We start from the raw sequence: 17,213 nt of genomic DNA on the forward strand, positions 1-17,213 counted from the left end.
CCTCTTGCTTTACCCCCCAAAAGTGCACTCACATGAACCCAAAGCACTCCGGAGAGGTGCTCCTTCAATTCGTTGTGCACAACTAGACCACAGTACCACACATCCAGGGAACAGACAGGACTTTTACCAATAAGGCACCTGTAAACCTCTCTTTTTCACTGTGCACAGAAGACTGGTCCCCACAGAGCAGCCCACAGCTGAGTTGTGCGGAGAGGAGACCCCAATGTCCCAGAAAACCTAGGGCCCACCAAGGGACTCCAGATGTGTAGATGGGCCTTCAATCACCTTAATCCAAGCAGACTCGCCACTTAAGAAGCAAGTGCATGTTTTGTACGTAAAGTTTATTGAACAATCGTTGAGGGAAGAGCTAGGTGGCGCTGTAGAGTCAAACTAACCCGAGTCTCTCAGAACCACATAAATTGACACATTATATACATTATTGCAACAGTTAAAACACTCCCATATATTTTATTACAATCCACTACCCACATGTGATTGGACAAGACCAATACAAAAGAAATCCAATCTTTCTCCAATTCTCCCATTCTCATTGGTCGCATTTATCTTAACTACTATCTTCAGATCATATTCACAACACGCCCCTTTTTCGGATTCATCCACGGTAGGACGTGACATGAATACATGGTTACACATTCATATACAAACATAATTCATTACAGGTCACAGCTGGCCTGAGAGCTTCTAACCCTCACGTAATTGCACATGGATTGTACAGATACTTCAAGCGACATGAAGAGAAGGAGAACAAACAGGTTTCCTTTGAACTGACGATAACCATCGTACCCACCCCTGCTTTACTGGTGTCTCCAGAACATTCTAAGCTAAATAACAACAATTTCAACATGCACTGCACATCCTGAGAAAACAATAAAAACCCCTGAGTATCGGTCACTCTGGCCTTGAGGGTCCCTTCACCCCACGTTTATTGTTGGTCAAATCAAATGACCTGACCCCTTTACAAGCTCCCACGCACTTAGAAAAGATTACATCTGCCTTCTACGAAACTACCAGGTCATAAACGCCATCTGATTGGTTAATCGTCACTTCTCCTTCCCTCCAACCCAACAAAACCAGTTGTTCCTAGAGCTCAGAATTCACCCTGCGAACTCCTGGCGGCAGAGTTTTAATAGATTTATAATGAGAGCACACTTCATTTTCGATTTATAAACTCCCTATATTTGTATATCATTGTGCACATGTTTAATAACTGTCTCTTCTTTACAGTGGGTTCTTCATGACATATAAAATCGCAACATCGTGCCAACTTCGCCGCACCCCCGATCACAAATATGGTGCACGCAACATGAACACCTATTCATCATTGGGAACTTTCCGGACCACCGCAACAGTTACAACCTCAAACAAAGGCATGTGTCCCTCTAAGTGCAATCCACTCAGACTCCAAACCTTTCTCTGCCTTAAATCATTACCCTTCTATTTTTCCAACTGCTCACCCCTTTGCCTAAAACTTAAAGGTCAGCAAAAAATATAATGTGTAACAATATTGCTTTTTTCCTGCTTACTCGAACATTTATTTTGCCTCCAAGTAAAAAGCATAGTTGGGCAAGGTGACTCCATGTCACGTGACCACGTGTTCGCAAGTCCGGGGCTTTCATGTGATCAATGCACTCTGGAAGTGTTCGTCTTTTTTGGTTTCAATTGGATTACCACAAGAAAAACAATTGATTTTCAAAAGAAACCGCAGTGATTGTCCATGGAGTCACTCATCTGATGAATTTAAAATATTGCACAAACAATAAAAAGCACCTACTCACCTTCCACAAGACCAAAATGGATGCCAGTTCTTCCATTCTTCCAGCCAAGCCTCCCTAACCTCCTACACCTGCAGGAAATATCTGGCCCTTTTAATTAAGCCAGCAAAAAAAGCAAAAGGCCGTTTTAGTCCACCATACACCCCAAACCTTGCAAAATAGTCAATAACCCTATATAGCAATTATCACACTCTTCAGGGTTGTGGGGCAGTTTAAGGATATTTAGTTTCACAAAGAGATTATATTTGTTTTACAAGCAACCTAGTGCTGAAGTGGGCACCACCAATTACTTAAAGAATTTACTTCAATTTTACAAAGTGTATTCAAACGTATGTAGTGAGTACTAAAGCCGTAATTGCAGTATTCAGGAAATCAAACAGTAATGATAAACTAGGGTATACACACCGGTATTGGTAACACCCTTGTGGTAATTATGGTAACAGGTGTAATAAGCTATTCAGAATGCTTCATGTTCATAGACATCGTCTTTTATTGATATATATCTTCTTCATATCTTCATAATGATTTCTTAGGTGGCAGCATCTAAGGATGATGCTTTTCAGACCTAGCGTCCATCCTTAGGGTAGACTCTGTGATCAGCTGGAGCTATCATTAGGATAGTCTCGCCTTGTCCTCTGATATGAGATGAGTTTCAAAATGGGTTATGTGAAGAAACAGGTCTTCGGTGTTAGTATCTCCACATAAAGAAGCGTTAACAGTGTCCCTGCTCCGCCCCTTCCCTCAACCACGTCCCGACCATTGCCCAGTTTATCTGCCCCCATAAACGGCCCTGGTGGCAGGTGTTGACGGGAGCAGCTGAAACTATTGCCGTGCCACTAGTGTGTTGGCCAGCCAGTGCTTTAAATGTGCTGGTATAGTCCTGCCCTCATTACTGGCACATCTCCAATCTGATGAAAAGTACCCAAACTCAACAGTCCGGTGAGACTCAATGTAGCGTCATTTATTGACTGTGATATGAGAGAAAGATCCCAATGAAAGCCATTCGCATCCTCCCTTTCACATTGCCTCTGTGCCCGCCCACACTCTAGCGTTCTCCTCTTAACTGTGCAAGGGCGAGCCGACATATCTCCGCTCTGCCAGGGTATTTGGCAGGCCTGGGGCAAAATACGTAATGGGTCCCCAGCTTTTGTTTTGCCACCACCCTTTCAGGATCATTTACTTTTTATATGTAGGGAATGACTCTTTATTTTCACTTTTTACTTTGGTCTGTAACTACTATAACTCACATATAACAAAAGGGTGCAGATACTCACTCGCTCACATTCTGTCCAGCCCAACTTGCCTCTCACCTTACATGACCTCCAGGAAATGCATGCAGTCAATACTCTGGTGCCCACCAGTCATAATTAACTCCACTTTTCAGATGCCCCCATCCCTAGGTGCCATCTGGCCCTTAACGGCTGCAATCCTCAAGAGCCTGCCATCCTCAAATGTCCAACACTGCATCCACCCTCAACCTGAAGGCACCCCAGCCCTGCCTGTCACTTATTTGCAGATACCACCTTCAGTCGAAGATGACCCAAAGCCAGGCATTCCCATCAAGATGAAGAACACAAACCTCATATAGACTCAGCCTCAATAGTTCTCTTGCGATGAGTGACAGCAGCACTCAGATGTCCCTGCAGCCCTGCAATGCCCCCATTCCTCTGCACCCACCCAGCCTTAAATACCTACTCATCATACACGGCCTCTATGTATGCTTCATACTCCTCCGAACCTGCATGACTCAGACGCCCTTCCATTATCTCCCCAGCCTTGGCCACTTACCAAGGGGGTTCCTGCCCTCATTCGAATGCATAAACGCCCTGAAGCGTTGTAGCTGGAAAATTGCCATTTTCTTACTAAAAAACAAGTATTTGCAATACCAATCGGTCAAGCTTTGTAAATGTAGAGTGCAAGATTTATTTGTGAAGACTCCATAGGAAAATATATGTTCCCGCTACATTTGGAAAGTCAGGCATAATGTTTTTTTTGTCAATGCCTGTTATTATAGATTTGACAGTGGAAAGAATTTGCAATGACTCCACTTCATGATGTCTGTCAGATTTCCAAGCTTGCTGGCTGCTCTGCAGTGTAATTTGTACTTAATCTATATTACTGACATTACCAGAATTTATGATCCCTGCTCCAGAAATCAACCAGGCCTCTTTTGCATACCCATAAAGCCCCGTGGTTTGCATTATACATTGCTTCTTTCTTCCTGTCAATCCTCATGTTATATTTATTTATAAACGGGATTAACTACAAACGGTTGAGTGGAAAGAGTTTAGCTGCTGCGCAGTTGTGTGAGAATGCACATGGACACCTTACTATTGAAATATTTTTGAAATAGTACTATAAATATTAATTTGTGGTGCTGTGGGAAAGCGTTTACTATGGTGCATTGACAGTAGCCTCAGCCCACTAATCCAAAAGGGTTGTGAGTCTTAATTCAAATACTTATATTATCTTGTAGGTACGTTGTTCAGTAAGGTAAAATGCAGTGTAATAATGCAGAGCTGCATGTGTTACCTGCTCATTACATTCAGAAGCTTAGGTTTGTAACAAACAAGGAAAAGGCACAGTGGCCATTATAATGGAAGGCAAAGATTCATCCACTTTAATGTATCTTTAAAAGTCACAGCTCAATTATTTTTGATAGAATATAAGGCAATGATTTACTTATAATGTATTAATACATGTTGTGGCTCAAAGATGTCACAAAGAAAATGCAACCTGAATTGAAACATTATCAGAGCTGATGCACAACATTGGCAGGCACGTCATGCCGTTTCACACGTGTGGTTCCCATGAGAATGTTATATTATTCATGATACAATGGATCAATGCTACTATGAAGCTCCTGCTATTCATTTTTCCATGGTGAGATAAACTGCAGGAAAGTGATCGTGTACCATGCTATTGAGCAAGTATTTAAAATGCCCCTTAAGGTAGAAGCATTTTAAAAAGAACTGCTCTACAAAGCCAGTTCGCTAAGAAACACTGACCACAAAGTTAATGCTAGGTTTCTTTTATTCAACTGGCCTCACATGCACTGGCTCAGCACGGGGGCAAAAGTGTTATGGTGCAACTGGCGGTTGATTCACTAAAATATTGTAACAATTAAAATCATTTTACTGTATTGTGGTATAGGTGTTTACACAGCTCACGCCAGAAGCTGACTATCCTATTGGCAAATTAAAGTATTATTTTTTCTGTTTACTTGGGCATTTCAAAAGTAGTTTTAGTTTCCTGCAAGCAGCGAAACAGCCCTGCCTTTATTCAAGCTTGTAACCTGCAGCATACATGCTGGCAAAAGCACTTAACTCATTAAACTACCTGACAGAAATGTTAGGTTTTTTTCAATTTTCTGCTTCATGAAAATTGAATGGAGCAAAGCGATTTTCGATCAGAATTAGATTGTGCCACTGGTACATTAAAGACCGTAGCAGTGAAGTAAAAGTCCAATAGAAATCGGGTATATGTGGTTGTCAGGCTGGAAATGTGTCTCTTTAGAATTTGGTTTCCAGAATTCTGACCTTTTGTGTCACTGTCTCTTTCGTAAGAAGCTGGATGAGTTCTGACTCCTCTAATTGATCATTGTTTGCTTTCTGCAGATGACTGAGGAGTTGCCTGGCCCCCGCCCCAATCATGGAATGTTGTCTCCCAAAGTCTCTTTTCCAAGATGCTTGAGGATTTGACATCTGTTTCCAGCAGATAATATAATCTCTCAATGTCTCAATGACCCTTTTTCAAACTGCTTGAGGAGTTCTGACTCCTGTATACAGCATTAAGTGTAACCCAACAATGGGCCTCCTTATAAGTTGGGTGGTGCAGTAAAATGCCCCGCTGCATTAACACGAGTTTGTAAGGTGGAGGAGAAACCTCCAGCAAGAAGCTGGAGGTATTTCCTCCCCCTGACTGCGCACAATTGGCCAATTTGGAGGTATTACTGCCAGCAGAATTACTACCAGTGGTAATGCCACCAAAATTCCCGGTGGAGTCCAATGGACTTCAATTAATGGGAAATAACACCACCTACTGCCACTTGTAATCCAATGCTATCACCGCCAGACCAAGTGGGCGGTAATGGTAACACATGTTGGTGGTATCTCGGTGGATTTACTGGCGAGATACCACCACTCTCATAATGAGGCCGAATATATCTTTCCCAGGATGCATTAGATTTTCTGATTCCTGTGTCCAGCATGCAGCGTAGCCCAGCAATGTGTTTCCCAAAATGCTTGAGGTGTTTTCACCACATTCAGTGTAATTTATCAATCTCTGTTTTGACAGATGATGGGGAGGTCTCTGTCTCTTGTACCAATCAAGCAATGTAATCTCTGTCATAAATGGGCCCAAGAGCACACCAATTGTCGAAGACACTTCAAGGGATCTTGATAGAAGAATCATAAAGAAGCCTGCTAAGGGCTGTCCTGCCCTCACCTCTAGAGCAGGCAGTTCTCACCCTTAGCCCAGGCTTCCCACAAATCCAATATGGTCTCTAGAAATAAGTAACCCCTACTATCTAGAGATGGCCTAAGGGCAAACCCCCTATATAAATATTTGCCTAAGTTAGCAGTCTAGGTGTTTCCTAACCTAGGTTACCAAATACGAATAGGTGCCTTTCAGACACTATTTTATTTATTATTGTATTGCTTGAAGCACAGGCCTAGCTCGCACTGTACAAGGTTTGGGCAGTCAGCCTTTTGTCTGGCATATTTTAACAGAAGCACAGTACTGTGAGTTGCGTCCCGTGCATCTTTTGGATTTAGTCTTTAAAGCAGGTACAAAGCATATAGTGTCCTTGTGTCACTGCTTTGCTGAGGTCTCAAGCGAAATGTTAACAGTTTACAGAAAAACAGACATTTTTTAAAGCACTTGGCCAATCAAATACTTTATGGAAAATCAATACTTGTGTGTATCTCAATGAAATAAGAAAAAACACCATTAACTTTTTAATCAATCTTCAAAAAATACGTTGACTTGACTTTCATATAGTCTCCTAACCAGGACACAAACAGAGGCAAATAAATGTAGAAGAGCACCACTACGTGTTTATTTCTTTTGTGAATGGCAACAGTGTGTGGAGCTCCAGCTTGAATAATTGAGCCTCATCTTCTGATTTCAGTTAACAGATATGAACGCATCGCTTCAGTGTTCTGCTTGTGTAGGAGCACACAGCATCAAGAACATAGGTTCATATAATACCTGGGCTCCCCCTTCCCTGTATACGCACGCAATCAGTATCGCTTAAAATGAAATCACGTACAAAGTATACCGGCCAGTGTGCATTATACACGACTGAGAGAAGCACGAGCAACCGCAGGAATCAGTGATAGAGCAGAACAGGGCATACATAACCAACCAAAAATAATATATATGCTCGCACAATTAGGGAAGGGCACTTTTAGTGCAAGGAAAACAACCTTTTACTCAATTCTGGAAAGAACAAATCAGAAAATGTATTTTCCAAAAACGTTTGCACACTGACAGTGATGCATTTACAAAAAACACCTATCCACTTTTACACGTATGGACTAACTACTTTCTCTCACTAACCAATACCTCACGTTGTACACTCTTTCAGTAATCCGTCTCCACGCTTCTCTACACCGTCCCTCCTCCACTTGGTCTTTTGGTACTCCTTCTTCTCCCTTGACCTCACCTGAACAACCGCACTGCCATGAAGCTTCTGCCCCTTTGTACTCCCACTTCATCTGCTGGTTCCTGGGCCAACCACTGGCTTCCTTTCCACAAGGGCCAGGTTAGAGCATTAAAAAGCATAATGGTCTTTTAGAACAGCACCTTTTAATATGCAGGTCTGCTGGCCTTTTTGTAATGGCGCCCGCTGAATATATGGTCATTTCAGAGATCGTAGTCCGTTGTTGTATCCTACCTTTGGCTCGTCAAATGCGCAGTTCACTTCAGCTTTCGCAAAATGACCCCGCCGAGCATCAAGAATGCAGTGTGAGTTCCTCGGTTCTGCTGAAGATGGTATTAATTCCCCAGTGCATACCCATGTCGGGTGTAGCATCGAGATTGGCGGTTTGTGGTGTAGCTTGCACGTCCGTCCTACAGTTCCTCGCTAGCTCTCTCCCAGTTAGGTTGGGTTAGGGTACTCACCACTAGGCCTCCTGGGTGATGTCATAAGGGACAAACAAAAAGAAACTGGCGAGCATTGTGCATAACAGGTATAGGGCAAGAAAGCCTGGTACTTGACTGATTCAATCAGACACCTAGAAAAGACAGGGTTATGGGTCCTCCCAAATCACACATCCCACTTTTGGGACAGGACTGGCTCTGGTGAAAATCCTAGTAGTCCTCCCACCCCTGGTTAAATCCCCTCTCACATCACCAACAATGAGAAAAAAAGACTTACGTAGCTCTTTACTGAGTCTCATGGAGGGGCAATCACCAAACTTGATTAGAACATTTCATTGGTTGGAAATCTAGTGACAAGTGCACTAGCAATGGGCTCAGCTGGATGTGCTGGAACTGCAGTGAATTGGGTCCATTGCTTCATAACAGCAAGGTTCTGTAAAGTGTTTCTGATTATAGTTAGATTTGGAGACCGTCTTGCATTGGGGTTGTTGTAAGCCTGGAGTAAGGGGAGTCGACTGTGCATTTAGGAGGAGTATTTTGTTTTTCATAACATAAGTTAGGAAGGAGTTGATGTGAATGCTGCAGTGTTGTTGAGTGCTTCCAAGATCAACAATTATATTAGCAGAATATATAAGGCACACCCTTCTTCCCTCATGTCCCTTCAGCACTAAATTGGGCGTTTAGGCAGATGGGAGCCTGCGCTTTAAGTTGTGGACTGAATCCAAAGCTATCCCATTGGCTGCCCTATTCTCAACAACTCAAAGAATATGACAAATGAATCATGTTGTGGAGAAGGGAAACACATATGATGCCATAGGGTGGTTGTGGTAAAGCCTAAAAAGTGTTGGACAAATGTAATCTTCCTTAGCAAGCAGATAGAAATGATTAGAACCGACTTTTGGCTCAGTTCTGCCTGGCTTCTACTGTTGATAGTCTTTTTTGGTTTTGGCGCATTTTGGTGGTTCCCATAGGGTGCTTCTCACCGTGCCCTGTCCACATAATCCCCTCAGCCCCCCAGCAAAGGCGGGGCAGGGAATTCCCAGAGTAAATTGTTCCCATTTCCACCATTGCACAATGGCTTTGATTATCTATTTTAGCATCACTGTGCTGCTCCATGTTTGCCATTATTTAAACTGGAGTTTCAGACAAGCCAGATTAAAAGAACCACCTGTTAGTCATGTGCAAGTTTAACCTTCAGTTTTGGTGAGGAGCACCTTCCTGTCTTTGCCACATGAATTCTGCATTTTTCATCAATGATACACCATTCCTGCTCTAGTCCTTTTGTGCTATTATTTAAAGTGCACTTTGTGGGGGAGAAGGGCTGGCTGAAGATGTTTTGGCGGTAGTGTGGGTCCATTTGAAAATGATGTTTGGAGACTTCCTTGCCTACAACAGGAATAAGCAGTCTGAGGTACTTGTGGGGTGCATAGATTAGAATGGCGGGATATTGGAATGCAGTGAGGCTGATATTAGCTGCAGATTATCACGGGAGGCGCAGCCAGCACCAAATGTTCACTGAAAAGCTATTAAGCTCTCTCTGTCAGCAAGGTGCTAATGTAATGGAAACCAGAGTAAAAAGGCAACAAGATGATGAGAGCGCTGCTCGAAACAGCAAGGGCCAAGGGAAGTGATGGTCTGTGGGCACAGGCGAGGGCACCGGCAAAGACAGCCTGTAACATGCATGCCGCAAAGCCCACATTTAATGTCGCAAGTTAAAGAAGAAGATCAACGGGCAAAAAATATCATGCATTGTATAGACGGATGATGTAGTCCTCCTGGATCAAAAGCCCATAGGTCCTCAGGTCCATAGGTCTTCAGAGAGCACTTATAGATCTGCGAAAAATACATGCAGAAGAATGGCTTAGAGATAAATGTTGCCAAAATCAACATTGTAGTCTTTTCCTCTAGTAAGGGCAAGCAGAAAGCCAGGTTGCCTCAGTAGTATATTCGGATAAACTCGAGTTGGGTAGATATGCCTCACCAGCTGGAGTTAAAGACAAAAGTTAAAGCCCTAACGGCCCAGGGCCAACAAGAAATACTGTAGATTTTCCATCCTCCCGATCATGGCCTTTTACAAATCCACGGTTGTGGTTATACATTTACTCTGTGGAGGATTTGGGGCAATCTAGAAGCTTTCTATTCGAGGAATATTCTGAGATTGCCTCAAAGTGTCACGATAGCAGTGATTAGATACAAGCTGGGGCTGACATTTATGTATGCCAACACGGTCTGGAAGACTATATCTCTATACAAGAAATGTATACTGGTCTCCAGACCTGTGCCTTATTCAATCCTAATACACGACAAGAAATGGAGGAACAATAAGCAGTTAGGCCAATGGGTGAAAATATCCTTAGCCAAGATTGATTTTTTGGGTACATGTTTGGATACTCTCAGACTAAACCCAGGGAAAGTCAAGAAACTTTTGAAGGAAGATGATTGGATCGAAACTCAGAGGGTAAGGGGGTTTCATCATCGTCAAAGTCACATGATAAATTAAATGAAGCCATATGACATTTTCCTTCTGAATGGTATAGATCTCAATTCATGAGATTCCGTTTAAACATCATGCCGACAAGGCAAATTCTGAAATCATATGGATAAGCCCCTGATTCCGAATGTAGATTCTGCAATGGGCATGAAAATACAGAAACATTAAAACATATTGTTTTATTTTGTTGTTGGGGGAGTGGCTAGGCAGCCATGGAGTAGGCTGCAGTTCCTGTGAGCTCCGAGATCCGTAATCCTGATCCGTGCAGCGCGTGTCTTTTTACAGCTGATTCCAGTCCCAAAAGCACACTAAAAGCACATGAATATGCTGGAGAACGAAGGAGCCTGCTGATGGAACGCTCAGAGCATTGTAGTGATAGCTGAGCTACTTTGTATCTCATACCCGGAGAGAGGAACAAATATAAAGATGGCAGCGGCTGGGAACAAAGGAACCCTCGGAGACCCTTGAAACTGCTGGGAGCCCCGCCGTTGAAGAGGGAGCAGCCGATGGACCCTGGGATAATAATCAAAATAAGCACTGCCGACAGCTCAGCAGCGGCCAGTGTTCACACTAAGAAGCCACGGTTGTGCAAAGAACGCAGAGCGCACGGCCCGGCCTTTTCGAAATGGCTGGGGGCCCCCAAGGAGCGAATCGGAGGGCTGCTGTAGACGCGGCTACCATATGCAGCGCGGACTGCATCTCTACCAGTGCTCCGAGTGGGCAGAAGAGCCCTTGAGGAACACATCGGAAACCGACACCGCAAGCAGCAACATATGAAGTGCAGGCTGCTGGCACACACACAACATGGAGCGGGAGGCTGTGGCGACGAGATGACCAGGAGCCCGCAGTAATTGGAAACCAGACTGCGGCCGTGTGAGAGTACTGCTGCGTGGGGCAGGCAGAAGCAGGACTAGCAGCAAGATCCAGGCAAAATGATCCGGGCTGCGAGCCCAGAAGAGGAAGGTGCGCGAAGCACGTTGTTATTAATGTGCTTTGACCAGAGACAAATAATGGAAGCCTGCTGTCTGGGATAACCGTGCAAAACACCCTCAGCAATCATAATACGTGACATCATAAGGGTGCACAGCATATACATTCACTGAAGCACGTGGCAAGTAGTTGGCAAAATTGAGACTGTATTAAAAGGGCAGGCAGGACTACTCCAAGTGAGCAGATGCACAGAACAGAGGATGCATGGTGGAGGAAATTGTGGACAGTATAGCGGCGGGCTGCAGGCACCCCCACACACTGCCACAAGGTGCTGGATCTGGTGAGCGGAGTGAAGTGGTGCACCGCCACAGAATACGGGAAGCGCAAATAGAGGCGAAAGGGGAAAAAAGGTAGCCAGACATAAACCGGCCACACTGAGGGGGGAGAAACAACCCCATGCATGGAGTTGCAGTGGGGTTGACAGTGCCTCTACGACACAACTGAATCTGGAAGCCCCCACAAACAAGCAGCCCAGGCAAGCAAGGCAGCCCCAGGCGGCGGGACCCACACGGTGCAACACGTGGAGAGCACAGCGTAAATTGCAAGTAAAATGTACCAAAGCGGAGGCCGGAAACCTGCACAACCCACAGCACCCATAACGTTGGACAAAATGGCCCAAAAGGGATTCAAAAGAAAAGGGAAGCAGCCGACCGCAACCCACAACCCCCCCAGCACAGTTCGGTGCAGGAGGCTGAGAGCGCAGAAGGAGAAGAAGGTACGGACCCCACGGACTATGACGAGAATATGCTACTCCAGGCAGTAGACACTGGCAAATTCTCCCAAGGATTTGCAGTGCAGCGAGCGCATCGGGCCCAAACGAGAAGACCACAACCAGGAGCGCTGTCCAGAGCTATAATTGCAAAAATCCTAAACTACAGGGATCAAGAAAAGATCCTGGAATTATTCCGGAAAGGTGGTACTATAACCCGAGCGCCAGCAACGATCACGGCCTACCCGGACTATACTATGCTGGTGCAGAGGCAACGATATAGCTATGTGGCAGTTAAGAGGAGATTACGCACAGCAGCCCACTTCTTTGAGACTCCGGAGGAAGTGACATGCTGGATGGACATGCACGGATACCCGGAGTCAGAGGGGGTCCAGGACCAGGATGGAGAGGCTAAGTGATCCGGCGACATGGGGGCCAAAGCGGGGGAGTGACATTGTACAAGAGTCAAAGGGCATGGATAGTTAGAGTTGAACGGTAGCAGGGCACAGGCCACCTGCCATATATATGCGTGCTAAGTGAACACTGTGGACTGGAATATAGTAATAAGGAATCTGGATATGTGAAGCATAGCGCTGCACTTTATAGATATATTGGAGCTACAGGACATACGCGCTGTACCCCCACTAGTGGAAGTAGTAGGTGTGCCGATAGGGCGACATCGCCCCACTGAGACCCGAGTATAGGCAGTGCCAAGAAAGGGGCTAGATGTGGGGGAGCCTGAGATCCAGGGATGGAGCTGGGCAACAGTTGGGGGGCAAGGTGGTAGGAGGGGTGTTGAGAGTGGAGTTCGGGACGGGTGGGTTTTATAGAGGGAGGGAGGTTGGGAAATTTGAAGTGTTTTTAGTTTGGGGAAGTTCAAGTTGGGAAACGAGCCTACACAGAATGGAAATATATTTGGTCATGGACTGCACTTGTGGTGGGAGGAGCGGGACCCTAAACACGACATGGGGGATCTTAAAATAATTACTTGGAACGTCGGAGGGCTCAATAGCTATCTGAAGAGGAATAAGGTCATGCTGTATCTACGCAGACAGAAAATAGATATAGCCCTGCTGCAGGAGACTCACCTTACGAAAGATAAGATGGAGATGATCCGGAAGAAATGGAGGGGGACCGTAGTGGGTGCATCATATTCGGCCTATGCTAGGGGGGTGATCATCTGGGTGGCGCTGCATGTCCCCTTTCAGCTGCTACAGTCTACAGTTGAGGCAGACGGGAGGATGATTATAATGAGAGGGCTGGTGGAAAACAGGGAGATAAGCATCATAAACATGTACGCCCCGAACCAAAACACGGCAGCATATTTTAGAACCTTATGTAACCTACTTAGCACGTGCCTGGGAGGGGCGGTGATCTGGGGAGGAGACTTTAATTGCATGTTAAACCCCAAGGTAGATAGATCTGATGGTAAAAATGGATAGACCCACCCCAGCTGCTAGAGCACTGCAGACACTGCTGGAGGATTTCGGGTTCGAGGATGTATGGAGGTCAAATCTCCCCCGGGAGAGACAATATTCGCACTATTCAGCTCCACAAAATCTACATATTAGGTTGGAGGGAGGGTCTTGGCATGGTTATACAAGAGTGAGACCCCCAGGCCCACAATCAGAACAATAACGAGGGATGATGGGAGCATAGTGGATACCCAAGAAGGAGTTAACCAGGAATTCACAGAGTATTACAGACTCCTGTATGGAGATGATGAGGAAAGGGATCGTAAAGAAATAGTAGAAACACTGGAGGACATAGGACTGCCGCAGATCAGCGCTGAGGAATGAGAGGTGCTGGATGCCCCGATTACTTTAGAGGAATTGGAAGAGGTAGTGAGGAAGTTGCCCACCAGCAAGACACCGGGCACCGACGGACTCCCAAGCAAATTTTATAAAACATATAAGGACGACGTGCTCCCCCCGCTTTTAGAGATCCTGAATGAAGTATATGAAGTGGGAAGGCTACCAGAGTCCCTATATTATAATTATATATAATTATACCGCTTCCCAAATCTAAGAAGCCTGGTCACAACTGCGGCTCATACAGACCCCTATCAATGCTAAATCAGGACAATAAAATATTGACAGCTGCCTTGGAAAACAGAATGAGGAGGGTTATTGGTAAACTAATACATCCCGACCAGACTGGCTATGTCCCAAACAGGAACATATCCAATAATCTTAGGCGACTCCATCGAGTCGTTGAGCACGCAAATGAGGACGAAGGTGAATTGGCAATTGCATCGTTAGAGGCAATAAAGGCCTTTGACTCAGTCAAATGGCCGTGGCTGATGGCGGCCCTGGCTGGCTATGGGATAGGGCCCGGGTACCTTCAGTGGGCTAAAATGTTATATAGCGCGCCACTGGCCAAAGTTAAAACAGGAGCAGTGATATCAGAGAGGTGGCAACTTCGTAGAGGCACTAGTCAGGGATTCCCGTGGTCTCCTATGCTGTATATTCTAGCCCTAGAACCCCTGGCAATATACCTGAGGCAACAGTATGACATGATAGGCATTGCCGTAGGAGGGGAACCGCATTTAGGGGCTGATTCATGGAACAAACGTGCGCCGAAAATCTCCACGCAAGCAGGCGCAAGCAGGCGCAAGCGGAAAAAAACAGGCGCACGCGCACGCGTACGATTCATGGAAGTCCCTGCGCGTGTACACCTCGGGATGTGCGCCAAACCCGTGCATGGCGCACAAGTCACTGCAACATCCCGAAAGGCAGGCGCAACGCGCACAGTGAAAGCGCACAACCTCGGCGCATACACCAGAAAGTGGGCGGGACACAGGGCGTAACGCGCGGAGTGAGGAACAACGCGCGAAAATAAGGACGTAACTGGGGATGTACTGCAGGGAAGCAGACGGAACGCCCACACGCACTCGAACCACACGTATTCATGGAATCGAATAGGGCAAAGCCACGCACAGCCAAAGACACGCACAAGCTGAAACACATCCGCCACACGAAGGCAGGCGGTAGAGTCCCAGCGCATCACAAAAGTGGCAACATACAGCAATTGGGCCTGTGCGAGCGGGGTAGTGTACTTTGGGGGCATGCGGGAAGTTACACACGCGATTGAGCGGGGTACGTGTATTTCGGGGGTGCGCGGGAAGTTACACAAGCGATTGAGCGGGGTACGTGTATTTCGGGGGCGCGGAGGAAGTTACACACGCGATTGAGCGGGGTACATGTATTTTGGGGGTGCGCGGGAAGTCACACACGCGATTGAGCGGGGTACGTGTATTTCGGGGGCGCGTGGGAAGTTACACACGTGATTGAGCGGGGTACGTGTATTTCGGGGGCGCGCGGGAAGTTACACACGCGATTGAGCGGGGTACGTGTATTCCAGGGGTGCGCGGGAAGTTCCACACGCGATCTCATCAGGGTACATGTATTACAGGGGTGCGCCAGGAACAGCACACGTGAATTGCACGTGTGGGTCCTCCCAGGTGTTCCCTCTACACCCTCCACGGCCCCTGCAGGTGGCTCACCCACAGGGGCCTACCCAGCACATGTCCTGCAGGCACCCCATCCACCATGGCCATGCCCACCAGCCAACCCACATGTCAACTTGCACTACTGCCCACCAACGCATGTCCCCCTGCACCCCCAGCCAACAAGGGCACCCACCACCAGGCCCCCACCCATGTCTCCCACCACCCCACCCCCAGCAGTGCAGGGGCAGCCTCCACCAGGCCCCCACCCATGTCTCCCACCACCCCCACCCCCCAGCAGTGCAGGGGCAGCATCCACCAGGCCCCCACCCATGTCTCCGACCACCCCCACCCCCCAGCAGTGCAGGGGCAGCCGCCACCAGGCCCCCACCCATGTCTCCACCACCCCCACCCCCCAGCAGTGCAGGGGCAGCCTCCACCAGGCCCCCACCCATGTCGACCACCACCCCCACCCCCCAGCCACCAGGGGCAGCCTCCAACAGGCCCCCACCCATGTCTCCCACCACCCCCACCCCCCAGCAGTGCAGGGGCACCCACCACCAGGCCCCCACCCATGTCGACCACCACCCCCACCCCCCAGCCACCAGGGGCAGCCTCCACCAGGCCCCCACCCATGTCTCCCAGCACCCCCATCCCCCCGCCACCAGGGGCAGCCTTCACCAGGCCCCCACCCATGTCTCCCACCACCCCCACCCCCCCCAGCCACCAGGGGCAGCCTCCACAAGGCCCCCACCCATGTCTCCCACCACCCCCACGCCCCAGCAGTGCAGGGGCAGCCTCCACCAGGCCCCCACCCATGTCTCCCACCACCCCCACCCCCCAGCACTGTGGGTCACCTGCCCACCCATGTCCAACTCATGTTCCCCACCACCCCCACCCCCCAGCACTGTGGGGCACCTCCCGGCAGGCCCCCACCCATGTCTCCCAGCACCCCCACCCCCCAGCCACCAGGGGCAGCCTCCACCAGGCCCCCACCCATGTCTCCCACCACCCTCACCCCCCAGCAGTGCAGGGGCAGCCTCCACCAGGCCCCCACCCATGTCCCCCACCCCCACCAGGCCCCCACCCAGGCCCCCACCCATGTCCAACTCATGTTCCCCACCACCCCCACACCCCAGCACTGTGGGGCACCTGCCAGCAGGCCCCCACCCATGTCCAACTCATGTTCCCCACCACCCCCACCCCCAGCACTGTGGGGCACCTCCCGGCAGGCCCCCACCCATGTCCCCCACCCCCACCAGGCCCCCACCCTGGTGGCAGCCTCCACCAGGCCCCCACCCATGTCTCCCACCACCCTCACCCCCCAGCAGTGCAGGGGCAGCCTCCACCAGGCCCCCACCCATGTCGACCACCACCCCCACCCCCCAGCCACCAGGGGCAGCCTCCACCAGGCCCCCACCCATGTCTCCCACCACCCCCACCCCCAGCAGTGCAGGGGCACCCACCACCAGGCCCCCACCCATGTCTCCCAGCACCCCCACCCCCCAGCCACCAGGGGCAGCCTCCACCAGGCCCCCACCCGTGTCTCCCACCACCCCCACCGCCCCAAGCACTGTGGGGCACCCGCCACCAGGCCCCCACCCACGTCTCCCAGCACCCCCACCCCCCAGAAGTGCAGGGGCAGCCTCTACCAGGCCCACAGCCATGTCTCCCAGC

This window comes from Ambystoma mexicanum, chromosome 1p, assembly GCF_040938575.1.
Source record: "Ambystoma mexicanum isolate Mex_15411 chromosome 1p, UKY_AmexF1_1, whole genome shotgun sequence".
In the NCBI taxonomy this organism is placed as follows: domain Eukaryota; kingdom Metazoa; phylum Chordata; class Amphibia; order Caudata; family Ambystomatidae; genus Ambystoma; species Ambystoma mexicanum.